We start from the raw sequence: 12,468 nt of genomic DNA on the forward strand, positions 1-12,468 counted from the left end.
ATACTTGTTGCTTCAGAAGAAGATGAACTCCCCTTTCCTTTCAACCCTCACCACATATTATGTTCCTAGCCAGTTCTACAGAGATGGAGATGGGGTTAGTGTCCTTTACAGCGATTCGCTTATATCTGGCTTACTCTTATCACAAGATGCATGACTACAAATGTTACTATTGGTCATGAAGTTATCCAGTCCTGTTAAAATCCAACTATGTTATGACTATTTGACAGACTGATTTTGGCTACTTTATTGAATCAAGATGTGTTTAGATCCCAGATTCAAGTCAATTCGCTTATGCAAGATTTTCTGAGCATTTTTTCTTTTCACCTTCCATGAAAGGAAATCTTGAACCAAGGTGGTTAATTACTTATATAGTAAAATAAGATTCACACCTACAAAGTTTTGAGATGTTTGTCACCTTCCTTCAAAAGGATAAACACAGATGTTTTGAAGAAAGGTGTTAAAATGAAGGAATCATTATTCAAAAGCATTCTGTTATTGAGACAAGCATTCATCTGTAAGTACTAATTTGTCAATTAGTTTTGAATCTGAACCCATTGAAGTACAAGGCAATGTTTAAAAATTATGTTTTGACAAGAGCAAAGCCAAATTGTGCTCTTGCTCACATAAATGGATAATACATGTAGAAACTTTTTAGAAAGTTTTACAGTGCAGGAGATGTTAGCAACTATCACTTTCTAAATATTTAATAAGAAACAGAGAGAGATCTTGATTTAGGAAACATGTTTAAGTCTGTTTCCTATTCAGAACAGTTAGTGGGACTTAAGCATGGGCTTAAAATTAAGCTCATGCTAAAGAGCTGTTCTGAATAGGGATGCTTTCCTGAATCAGAGTCTTAATTGGAAATGTAGGTTTCTCCTGTTTCAAGAATGTGCCTGTCCCTATTTTGGTAGAATTGTTAACCTATTTTTTAATTCAAGACCTGTTCAGAATTAATTCTTGTATCATCTTGCAATTGATATTTTACTCCAGAGAACAGTCATCCATTTCCAATTCAGAAGGCTAATAGAGCTAATATGAAATAAGCAGAACTTAAACTTTGAGAATAAAGTACTAAAACAGCTCCCATCTCAAATTCTCCTATACTGTGTACTCCAAACACCTGTAATACACTCACAGTCCCACTCTGAAAAACAAATCACAGCATTTATGACAACACATTACCCATTATATGTAAACCAGAGAACTGAGTCCAAACTGCTGGTAGCAAAAAGCAGCTATATCTTTCAAGTGAATGACTGGTACACAGGAATAATACCATAAATGTAGATTCTGTTGTACAATACATGGATTCTCTGAAAGTATCCTGATGTGAGAAACAACAGACAAAAACCATTCTGATTCAGATCTAATGTTTTTGCTGTATAGACTCTGTCTGAATTTTAAACAATGTCCAGGCAGAGGTAGACACGTTTATTGAAAGGAAAAGAAGCTTAATGGGAATAAACAACATTTATAGCCAAAAAGGAGGAAACACTTGGATATAAGCAGCTTCCCTTTTAATCTAACAGGTTAAACATCACAGAATAGGAAATGGTTCTCATTACATGCAGTATGTGCACCTGTCAGAGTTTAGAAAATAGGAAATGTCAAAATCATTAATTTAGTGAACATAAGAAGTACCCTGCTACAATAATCCATAACTTGCAAGGCTCTAAAAATAATGCAACATCTACATGCACAAATGCAGAAGGGATGTGTATTTACAAACATAGTTTCTGGCATTTCAGTTCAACCACATTTGATTCAGACTCTATGAAGACTCTATGAATTAATAGCTACAGCAAGAAGGTGCAACTACTTATCTAATAAAATATAATGGTATTAGGAAGGCCTACATGTTTCCTAAATGAAAGCTGCCAGGAATCTTAGCTGCATTTCTTAATCATACCAAAGATGTTAGATATTTAGAAAAATTTATGTCAAAAAGAGCATGCAAAACAGGATGTTTGAAAATGGATTAAACAAAATATATAAATAAATCATTCTTATGTAACTGTACATATGAAGCCGTATATGTATTACATACATGTACATATATATTGACAAACATGTATAGAAACTAACCTTACAGGCACGCTCCATCATGATACACACTGCTTGTCTGCTTTACCTGAGGATAGTACCATTCCTTGTATGCAGTGCACTTCATTCTAAAAACTGCGGGCTGTTCCTAGCAGACAGATTTTAAAGGATTTTTTCACGATTCACATTGCAAAAGACTTTTTTAAAAAAATCCATCCCTGCTGCATGAGATTACATTTTCCATTTCTATCCTCTGAATAGTGGGACCAGATGAGGAATGATTCATCAATCAGTCCATGGAAGCATTTAGAAGAAGGGTGGGGGAAAGGAATCAACCATACAGTAAAATCTGCTCACCATGTTCACACCCCCAAAGTGAAGAATCAGACCAGCTTAACTGAGGAGAAACTAAAGATGAATTTCACAGGAAGGCTGCAGTTGCCGGCTGATACACTGTAAGCCCTGCTCCCTCCTGGGAGAATGAGCTCATTGCAAACATCCAACAGCCGCCCCTCAGCCATTGCAGTGTCACTGCAGCTAGCAGCTGAGTGCAGGAACGTCATCACAGGAGCTCACTTATAAAACTGAAAACCCTCCTTTTTAGAAATCTAAGTCAAACACACAAATGGGGATATTACAGCACCCCACAATTAGCACAACCAAAAGTTCCTAGAAAATAGGAGGCAATCATAAAGGCTTGTCTGTTTTGTTGTTGTTTTTATTAAGCCTATAGTTTGCATTCTGTACAGTGTGAATCTGGATTTAACGCTTCCTCTTGCAAGGGTTATGTTTTTGAACAGGATACATAAGATTTAAAGGATAGTCACATTTAACTATAACTGGTAGCTTTTGCACTTGATCATAGCAAAGGGGACATTTCAAGTGCATCATGTTAAACAGAAATCCTCATACACTCCAGTGCAGGGCCAGTATTAGCAACTTATCTTTGATAAGAATGTCATTATTGAGTATTTCTTCATTCTGCAATTATGTGAAAATGGCAAAAAGGCAGCTACTTTCCTGAGCTTCTGTAATGTATTATTTGAGAATGAAAGCACTGCAGACAGTAAAAAACTGTCATTAACCCCTTATTTACTGCCTCTTGCCATCTGAGCATATTCAGCAATCACATTCACAATACTAGCATTCCCCCCATTATTTCTATGGTAACAAACAAAGACAAGTGGGCCAATGAGTGGCATGAATTGTACTTCAGGTGCCTTTTAGGTTTCAATCTCTCTTAGGAAAGGTGGATTTGGTCACAAGACATTTTGATCCACACCAGAACCTTGCAAGATCTAAGATACACTTTTTCTTTCTGACAATTGTTCAATCCCTGGTCATAAATTGATTTAAAATGTTACAAGGTTTTTTAGATTTAACATTCCAAGTAAAAACCCTTACTTAAGAAAAGATTCCATATAACACAGAGGCGGGGCTCACTGGACTGAATACAGGGAGCCAGGAAATGCCTGCTCTGACACTGACCATTTGCAACTTTAGACAAATCACATAACCTCTTGATCTCCATTTCCCTATCTGAAAAAGGTGTATACTATTACATTCTGCAAAGAGACATTGTGAGGATTGGTTAGCCTGTAAACTGCTCCGAAGATGAAAAATGCTATACAACTGCAAAATACTATTAATATAGAGGCCAACTGTTCACCTCTGGTTCTGGCAGATGATCACTATCCAAGTGCTTTGGGTTCTGTGATGGATCCTGGCCAAAGACTGTCAAGCCATGCTGGAAAAAATGACTATGATGAGAAAACTACTCTGAATAAAAGACTGCAGTTTGTTAAGTTAGATTTGAGTCCAAAAAGTGTATTTTTACTTTTGTTTGTAGCCATTTCTACTTCTATTCCTTCCACTTGGTATCACTTAAATCTGTGTTCTATTTTTAATAAACTTCTTTTACTCTTACTATAAACCAGCTCAGTGCTGTATATTGAACTAGAGCGTGTTAACCCCAGTTAAGTTAACTAGCTGTGGTGTACTGTCTCTTTAAAAGGAGCAACAAACCTGATAAGGTTTTGTGAGCGTTTTAGTCGAGAAAAACATTCTTGGGGAAAACTTGGGGCTGGAAGAGTTGCTAAAGTCCTCCTGCAAAGAGTAACTGAGCAGCAGAAGCCAAGGTGAAACCTTCTTGCTTTTGTGCTTACTGCTGGTGTCAAAGCTGACAGAACAAGGAGTAATGGCCTGAAGTTGCTGTGGGGGAGGTTTAGGTTGGATATTGGAAAAAAACTATTTCACTAGGAGGGTGGTGAAGCACTGGAATGGATTACCTAGAGAGATGGTGTAATCTCCTTCCTTAGAGGTTTTTAAGGTCAGGCTTGACAATGCCCTGGCTGGGATGATTTAGTTGGAGATTGGTCCTCCTTTGACCAGGGGGTTGGACTAGATGACCTCCTGAGGTTCCTTCCAACCCTGATATTCTATGATTCTAAGGCTGTGAGCCAGAATTGCAAGGCAGATGTTAACTAAACCCTTTAGTGGCCTGATTGAATCCCAAAGCATCACAGCCCCCAAAGCTTTAAAGATTTCTGTTGCCTGCCCAAGAGGAACACTATAAAACCGCAAGGGTATCAACTCAACTACACCTAAATGGATAAGGCAGCCACAGCACAACCAAACTACACATAAAAGCACAGCATTCCATAAGCCAATCTCACTGCCAAACTACATGCAAGTCTAATGATGAACTACCAGCCCATATGGCTTTGTGCACTACCCATTCTCCCTCCACGCCAACAAGTTTTTTGGGGAGACTTGCAGGACTAATGGCCAGATAACCTATCTGTTTCTAGAGGAACGTATTACTTCTTTTTCTCTCATGACTCTACCTCTTTCTCAGTTTTGTCAAGCCTCTTCTTAGATTGGAAGCAAAAAAAGTAGCCAGAATTAAATCCAGTAAGGATTAGATTTATATCACAAAGCAAAACAAATTAAAGCCAACTTTAATGAAAAAAGAGGACAGTCATGACTAAATGAAAGATTAGATGAAAGCCAGGTGAGACCAAATGAAAGACCAAATTAAAGCTATCCAGAAAATATACAGAAGATAGCTAAGATCTTGAGCCTTGTTTTATGATCAGTGGAACTGGAGTCAGAGGGCCCACATTACCTGGAGGGACTGTTATTAATGGGACACCAGAGGAACAGGGAATGAGTGGACTTAGGTTGGAAGCAACTCAACCACCTGGACAGAGCAGGCCACAGGGTTTTATAAAGTTCCACTTGTTCAGCTTACCCTGCACTCAGGCTTCACTTAATGAAAAAGCCTGACTGAAGCCATGATACCCTTTGTAAGCTAAAACAACAAGGAGTCCTTGTGGCACCCTAGAGACTAACAAATTTATTTGGGCATAAGCTTTTGTGGGCTAAAACCCACTTCATCAGATGCACGGAGTGGAAAATACAGTAGAGAGGTATAAATACACAGCATATGAAAAGATAGGAGTTGCCTTACCAAGTCGGGGGTCAGAACCAATTCAATTAAGGTGGAAGTGGGTGTTCTTAACAGTTGACAAAAAGGTATGAAAATCACTTTTGTAGTGCTAATGAGTTAAATGTCATCAAGGTGGCTCATTTCAAACAGTTGACAAGAAGATGGGAGTATCAGCAGGGGGAAATTAGTTTTTGTAGTGACCCAGTCTTTATTCAGGCCTAATTTGATGGTGTCCAGTTTACAAATTAATTCCAGTTCTGCAGTTTCTCATTGGAGTCTGTTTTTGAAGTTTTGTTGTTGAAGAATTGCCACTTTCAAGTCTGTTATTGAGAGTCCAGTGAGATTGAAGTGTTCTCCTACTGGTTTTGGAATGTTTTAATGCTTGAAGTCAGATCTGTGTCAAATTTATTGTTTTGCATTGAGACTATTGCCCCCATCCCTTTGTGCATTGCATACAGTAGTTAAGTGATGACCATCTAAGTAACTGGAGGACCTAACCTCTTGCTCATTCACTGTTCTACCACAAAGAAAGCAGTGTTTTGTCATAAGCCCTGATCCAGCAATTAATTCTGTGCAAATGGACTCCCTGTTCAGAGTCCCACTGAAATCAATGGGTCTCATGTGGGATATAAGGGTCTGCTCAAAAGAAGCATATTGTAGGAACAGTGCCTTAAACTCACACACTAAAGCTGCTACAGATAATATTGAGAGGGGGGAAAAGTGTTGCAAACTTCAGAAAATTCTACAGTTTCTTAGATTTGGGGAAAAAAAATTACATACAAAAAACCTATCTGCTTTGCCCAGCTCTTCCTACACTTCATCATGCAATATACCTTAATGTGGCTAATCCCTCCTCAACAGTACAGCTCAACTTTTCCCATACTGCCCTGCCCCACACACTCTCCTACACTGGTCTAGACATGGACCCTCCTCCAATCTGTCAGTATATGAGGGATTGGTTGGTTGTGATTTCTGTCACCTGTCATGACTCCCACATTGAGAACTCCTAAACTAGAACCCTTCAGAAGAGATCTGGGGAACACTGGTATAGCAGTATGGTGATCTTTAGCATTGGGGGCATATTTCCCTAGCACTGAAATCACTTTAAATAAGACCTTAGCTTATATAAATAAATGTTTGAGGACTTTGTGAAATTCAGGCTGTAATATCTGATCCATTAGTGCCAATATGATCTGTCATGTAGTTAGTAAAGGCTAAATATTGTGCAAGTTAGAGGGATTGACAGCAACCCCTTTGCTCAATTTACAATCCATGGACATTCTGCTATTCTCCAAAGAGCGCAGTTCTTCCTGTTCGCATATTGTCTGAGTCTGTAGTTGCACAAAAGGGGGCTAGTTTCTTAAGAAGATTAGGAGTCATTTTAATGAGCGTAAGAAAGATTGACTTTTGAAGGAACAATATATGCTCAAACCTCCTCAGAAGCTTGATATTGGTCTCCAGGATGTTAACCATGTTCAGCACAATCCAGCACTCCGGAACATAAGGTAGATTCCTGGAGGGGGTTTGGAGAACCAATTAGTGACTTGATTAGAGTCACCATAAATGCAGGTGGTATTTTTCCACCTCTGACATATGTCTTGATACCCTTAACTACCTCAGAACATCACAAGTGAGTGAGCAAAACATAATGGAAATTGCTTACACAGAAATCTGAGATGAGACTGCACGGTTTGGTGACATGAGACAAGCCCCTCCATGATGTTAGAGGTATATTGCCAACTTTTCAGATATAATCCAAACAGTTTTTCATGTTATCTGTCAGAAGAGGAATATATTGAGACTAACTTTTCACTTGATGACCTGTAGAAAGATCTATAGGAAAAAGTGGGATAAATGCAGAGATGTACATGAGGGAAGTTGTTTAAACTGGTGTAAAGCAAGAAGCCATCATAAGTTTACATCACGCAGAAAGCATTACTCTAGGCTTGTCAGCTGACTAACTGCACTGAAAAACATTATTTGGGCAATTAATGTTACTTAGTGAATTCCAACCGTGCTTTTCTAGTTGTTGACCAGGCTCACAATCTACACTTCAATTCTGTGTAAGCTTTAGCAAACATACCAGAAATCTTACTATTAGAGCTGAATGAAAATTTTAAAATTAGTTGGGGAAAAGGGAAGCTGATCAAACTTCCATAGTATTTTTCCAAGTTTTTGATAAACCCTAGAGCTGGTCGAAATTTTTCAAATATTGGACAAAAAATAGTTGTTGGGGTTTTTTTTTAAAGTTATGATCTTTAACCCCTTCTCTCTATACTATTTCACAATTTACTATATAGCCCTGATGAAGAACAGAAAGCCACACTGGTGACTGTGTGGATAGCATTCTGCTGTCCCTGGGTTTAAACACCTTTCCTGGTCTCTTGTCCAGTAAGGGCTTGGATCCTTGTAAAGGTAGCACAACCAACCCATAGGAAGGAGCACCCCATATTACTGTGCCAGAACTACTGTGGCCAAGCCAGGAGCAGCTTTTTCTCTCGCCAAGGTGAGTTAAATCTAGACCCCTTGGCCAAGAGAATATTGCTGTGATATGACACTTTGTAGTAGAGGGGTATTAAACTCAACATACTTTTAGGAACAAGGATAAAAGTCTTCTATTGAGAACAAAAAAAAAAAGGGAACAGTTAATGTCTATTATTATTATTATTACAGGTTTCTTCTGCCAGAGATAGACTCTTTTGCACATCCTTCCAGGAACACTATCACAACACTTGGAGGCTAGAACAAGTTAATAGGATATAGTCCTAAGGGAGTTTTCCTTTCTTTGTATTTCAGATATGCTCTCTTCTGCATTTTGAAATATATGTTTCTTGCCAGTAAGGAAAGGAGTAGAGGTTTCTGGCTGTCAATGCTTTGGAGCTCTTAAGGTATTGTATCCTTTAAAATAAATTGTCTTATCTTTAAATCAATTTACTCTTAATTAGAGTAGATGTTGCCTTGCTCTTCTGTAGAGTGCAATGCATACCTACGTGTGCAATGCACACCTACGGTGTTTTAGGAATAAATGATATGATAATCACCAGATTATCATCACCAGACTTCCAAAAATTGATGCAATCAAAAAATAACACTCACACAAAGGCAAACACCCACACTCAGTGTTGATGTTACAGAACTGATAACCACAAACATTCAAGAATCATGAGACAGAATCTAAAAACTCATGAGATTGGCTTAAATATAATAAACCATATTGTTTTTATCCACCTTTTGATTTTGTTTCACTTTTAGCCAGAAGCCCCCTCCAACTGATGTTAGATCATCTCAGAATTCAACCTTAAATACACACACACAAATGCAAGCTTCCCAGTTCACTGATCAAAGGAGATGCTCCTTGCTCTCTACTATCCCCTGGGGTGTGGGGAGCTGCCATTCTCATCTTCTGTATCCTTCTCCCTAATTAGACAGGATAGCTACTCAGTCACATCTCCAATCTACCCCTAAATTCTCATGTCCCTTGTGTTTTCCCTTTCTTTTGCCTCACAGTTGCTGTCAAGGTTCCTTCCCCACTCTGAACTCTAGGGTACAGATGTGGGGACCTGCATGAAAACCCCCCAAAGCTTATTTTTACCAGCTTAAGTTAAAACTTCCCCAAGGTACGAACTATTTTACCTTTTGTCCCTGGACCCTATTGCTGCCACCACCAAGCGTCTAACAAAAACAACAGGGAAAGAGCCCACTTGGAAACGTCTTACCCTCTAAAATCCCCCCCAAGCCCTACACCCCCTTTCCTGGGGAAGGCTTGATAAAAATCCTCACCAGCTTGCATAGGTGAACACAGACCCAAACCCTTGGATCTTAAGAACAAAGAAAAAGCAATCAGGCTCTTAAAAGAAGAATTTTAATTGAAGAAAAAGTAAAAGAATCACCTCTGTAAAATCAGGATGGTAAATACCTTACAGGGTAATCAGATTCAAAACATAGAGAATCCCTCTAGGCAAAACTTTAAGTTACAAAAAGACACAAAAACAGGAATGGAACACAGACTAACATGGCTGCTACTCTAAAAACAGGAATATACATTCCATTCAGCACAACTTATTTTTATCAGCCATTTAAACAAAACAGAATCCAACGCATATCTAACTAGATTGCTTACTGACTTTTTACAGGAGTTCTGACCTGCATTCCTGCTCTTGTCCTGGCAAAAGCAACACAGAGACAGAGAGAACCCTTTATTTCTCCCCCCTCCAACTCTGAAAGTATCTTGTCTCCTCATTGGTCATTTTGGTCAGGTGCCATTGAGGTTATCTTTAGCTTCTTAACCCTTTACAGGTGAAAGTGTTTTCCTCTGGCCAGGAGGGATTTAAAGGTGGTTAGCCTTCTCTTTATATTTATGACAGTTGCCTACTCTTCAGTCTGCAGTATTGGCAACCCCAAACATTCAAAGTCAGGCCCCACAAAATCATTTTGGCTTAAAAATCATGAGACTGTTTGGGGTTATTTTTATTATTAGCCTTCCAGTTTCTGAGCCCTTAGGTGAACCAGGGCTATATCTCCCATGATACACCATAGCCACATGACTCCCATTTTATACCACAACAGGTCTGTAAAAGGGGAGGCTATGATGCATCATGGGATATGTCATCCAGCCAGGGAACCCAGACCATAGATAGAACAGGGGACATGAAGCGTCCAAATTATAACTCCCTTGAAGCACAATAGCAGTGTATGCAGGCATCATTTTAATGTCCAAGTGACCCAAACCAAAACATTTCAATGGGGTTTGACAAACCAAAATAGTCCAATTCAGGTCAACCAGACACAAAACCAAGTATTTCATTTCAATTTTCCTTTTGGAAACTTACTGTTTTCAGCTGAAAGTTTTTGGGATTTAGGTTTCCAGTATTGCCAACCCCAAAAGTTCAAAATGTCTGATTGAGACGCTCTTCCACAAAATAAGATAAAAAACAAAGACTGTATATCATGTCTTTTGGTCTGTTTTGACTATTGAACTGCCCTTGTCCACTCTGTTTGTGTTGCTAACTCTACCACATCTATACAGTAAGTTTATTTTGGGCCTTGCTACTGGAGCTCTCACTGGAAAACCTAACTAAAATCAAATGACACAGCTTTGTAAAAAAATGTTGCCTGATGGTGCAGAGCTTCCAGCTGCTTTGCAAACCCATTCTATGCCATCTCTTCCCTATAGCTGTCCGACCCCAGCCCAACAATTATTTATGCACCACCCTACTCCCACATCAATTGTGACCCTCCCCATCTGCCCCTTGTCTCCCTCCCGATAGTGTACCTCTGCTTCTGCTGCAGGTCTAGGGGTCCTTCATTCCTTTTTCCAGGTGTTGGGGGCAGCTGCAGTGGGGTCCTCTTCTTCTCCTTTCCATGCCTAGGAGGAGGGGCAGCTCAAGTGGTCCTCAACCCCCTCGCCATCTTCCCAGACAGAGGGGACAGCTCCATGGTTCTTCACCACCTTTCTGCCTTCCCAGGTCTGGCATTACAGGGATGGAGAAAAGAGGGTGCAACCATGGTCTTTCTGCTCCCTCCTTCCTTCTTGTGAAAATGATATCCACTGCTCCTTGTCCCCCACTCCCCTCAGGTGCCAGTGGAGTTTTTAGGTAGAGAAAGGAGGAAAGCTCCTACCTGCCTCTTGCAGCAGATCTAATTGACTGCTGTTCCCCAGGAGATGGGGAAGTAGGGAAGGCAGTCAGTCAAGGGGGATTCCCCAGGCAAGACAAACTCTCATGAATGCAAAAGTTTCTTGCCCTGTCACAAAAGTGGCTCCAGCAGAGGCCAAAATTATATTCCTTGTGATTCAATCATAAGAGTTGGCAATACTGGTGTTCTTGAAAAAAAAAAAAAAGAAAATTTCAGTGGAAAATTTTCAATAAAAATATTTCCCTATTTTTGTCAATATTTTCCATCGGGGTGGGATGGGGAGAACGTGGACATTTTCTGACCAGCTCTAATAAAGGCAAAGGAGAGGGAAAGGTTGTGCTATATTATTGTATGGGAGTTCCCACAAAAACCCCTACCTCCTCTGTCTGTATTAAACACCAAGAGCATAGAGTGCTATGCAAAGAGGAAGAGTCAAGGACTGACGAATATGTTTGTTTGTTTTTCCATTTAACTAAAAACACTATCACAGCCAACAATATACTTGGCAAACAAGTATATTCAGGACTGTTCCCTACAGATACACATTGCTCAACTGACAGGTTTCAGAGTAGCAGCCGTGTTAGTCTGTATTCGCGAAAAGAAAAGGAGTACTTGTGGCACCTTAGAGACTAACAAATTTATTTGAGCATAAGCTTTCGTGAGCTACAGCTCACTTCATCCACATGCATCCGATGAAGTGAGCTGTAGCTCACGAAAGCTTATGCTCAAATAAATTTGTTAGTCTCTAAGGTGCCACAAGTACTCCTTTTCTTATTGCTCAACTGAGTGTTTGTGAAAACTGTACAAGTGGATCTTGGAGGTATCCTCCCCAAGTACATTCCTGGTAAATACATGAGACTTTGTACATCCAATATGATAGCAAAATTTTAACATGGGGCTTTCAGGAGTACAAGAGACTAAAACAAAATCACCAAAACAGAACTATATGCGAATTGGTTTCCTTGTGTTTGGCACACATCTGGTTGGTGCCAAGATGTGTTATTTATTTATTTAATTTATTAATATTATTTGAATTCTAAGGGTCTGATTGTCATTTACAATGAGACCCTAGTACACTGTTCTGGCAGTGTAATGGGACTTCAAGGGTGTAAATTACTGATATTGACTTAAAGCAGTAGCAAACCAAATTAAGCTAAATCAATATTAACCACTATTAAACTAAGGAGGCTGCACCAATATAACTAAATCAATTTACAGAGTAGCAGCCGTGTTAGTCTGTATTCACAAAAAGAAAAGGAGTACTTGTGGCACCTTAGAGACTAACAAATTTATTTGAGCATATAAATTTGTTAGTTTCTAAGGTGCCACAAGTACTCCTT

At 39.3% G+C, this 12,468-nt stretch overlaps 1 protein-coding gene across 10 annotated transcripts in view; it reads right to left on the reverse strand.

The window, feature by feature from the left end:
• JAKMIP3 (Janus kinase and microtubule interacting protein 3) overlaps nt 1-2,591 on the reverse strand; it is a 144,488-nt gene extending 141,897 nt beyond the window's left edge. For 4 of the 10 annotated variants that reach the window (XM_043518874.1, XM_043518872.1, XM_043518871.1 and 1 more), the window contains exon 1: nt 2,086-2,586. The gene's annotated coding sequence lies outside the window, so the exon portion shown is untranslated. Of the gene's footprint in view, nt 1-2,085 lie in introns of all 10 variants that reach the window. The other 6 variants (XM_043518867.1, XM_043518870.1, XM_043518868.1 and 3 more) reach the window with 5 other exon arrangements.
• Nucleotides 2,592-12,468: the final 9,877 nt, after the last annotated feature.

Source organism: Dermochelys coriacea, chromosome 7 (assembly GCF_009764565.3).
Source record: "Dermochelys coriacea isolate rDerCor1 chromosome 7, rDerCor1.pri.v4, whole genome shotgun sequence".
NCBI lineage: Eukaryota > Metazoa > Chordata > Testudines > Dermochelyidae > Dermochelys > Dermochelys coriacea.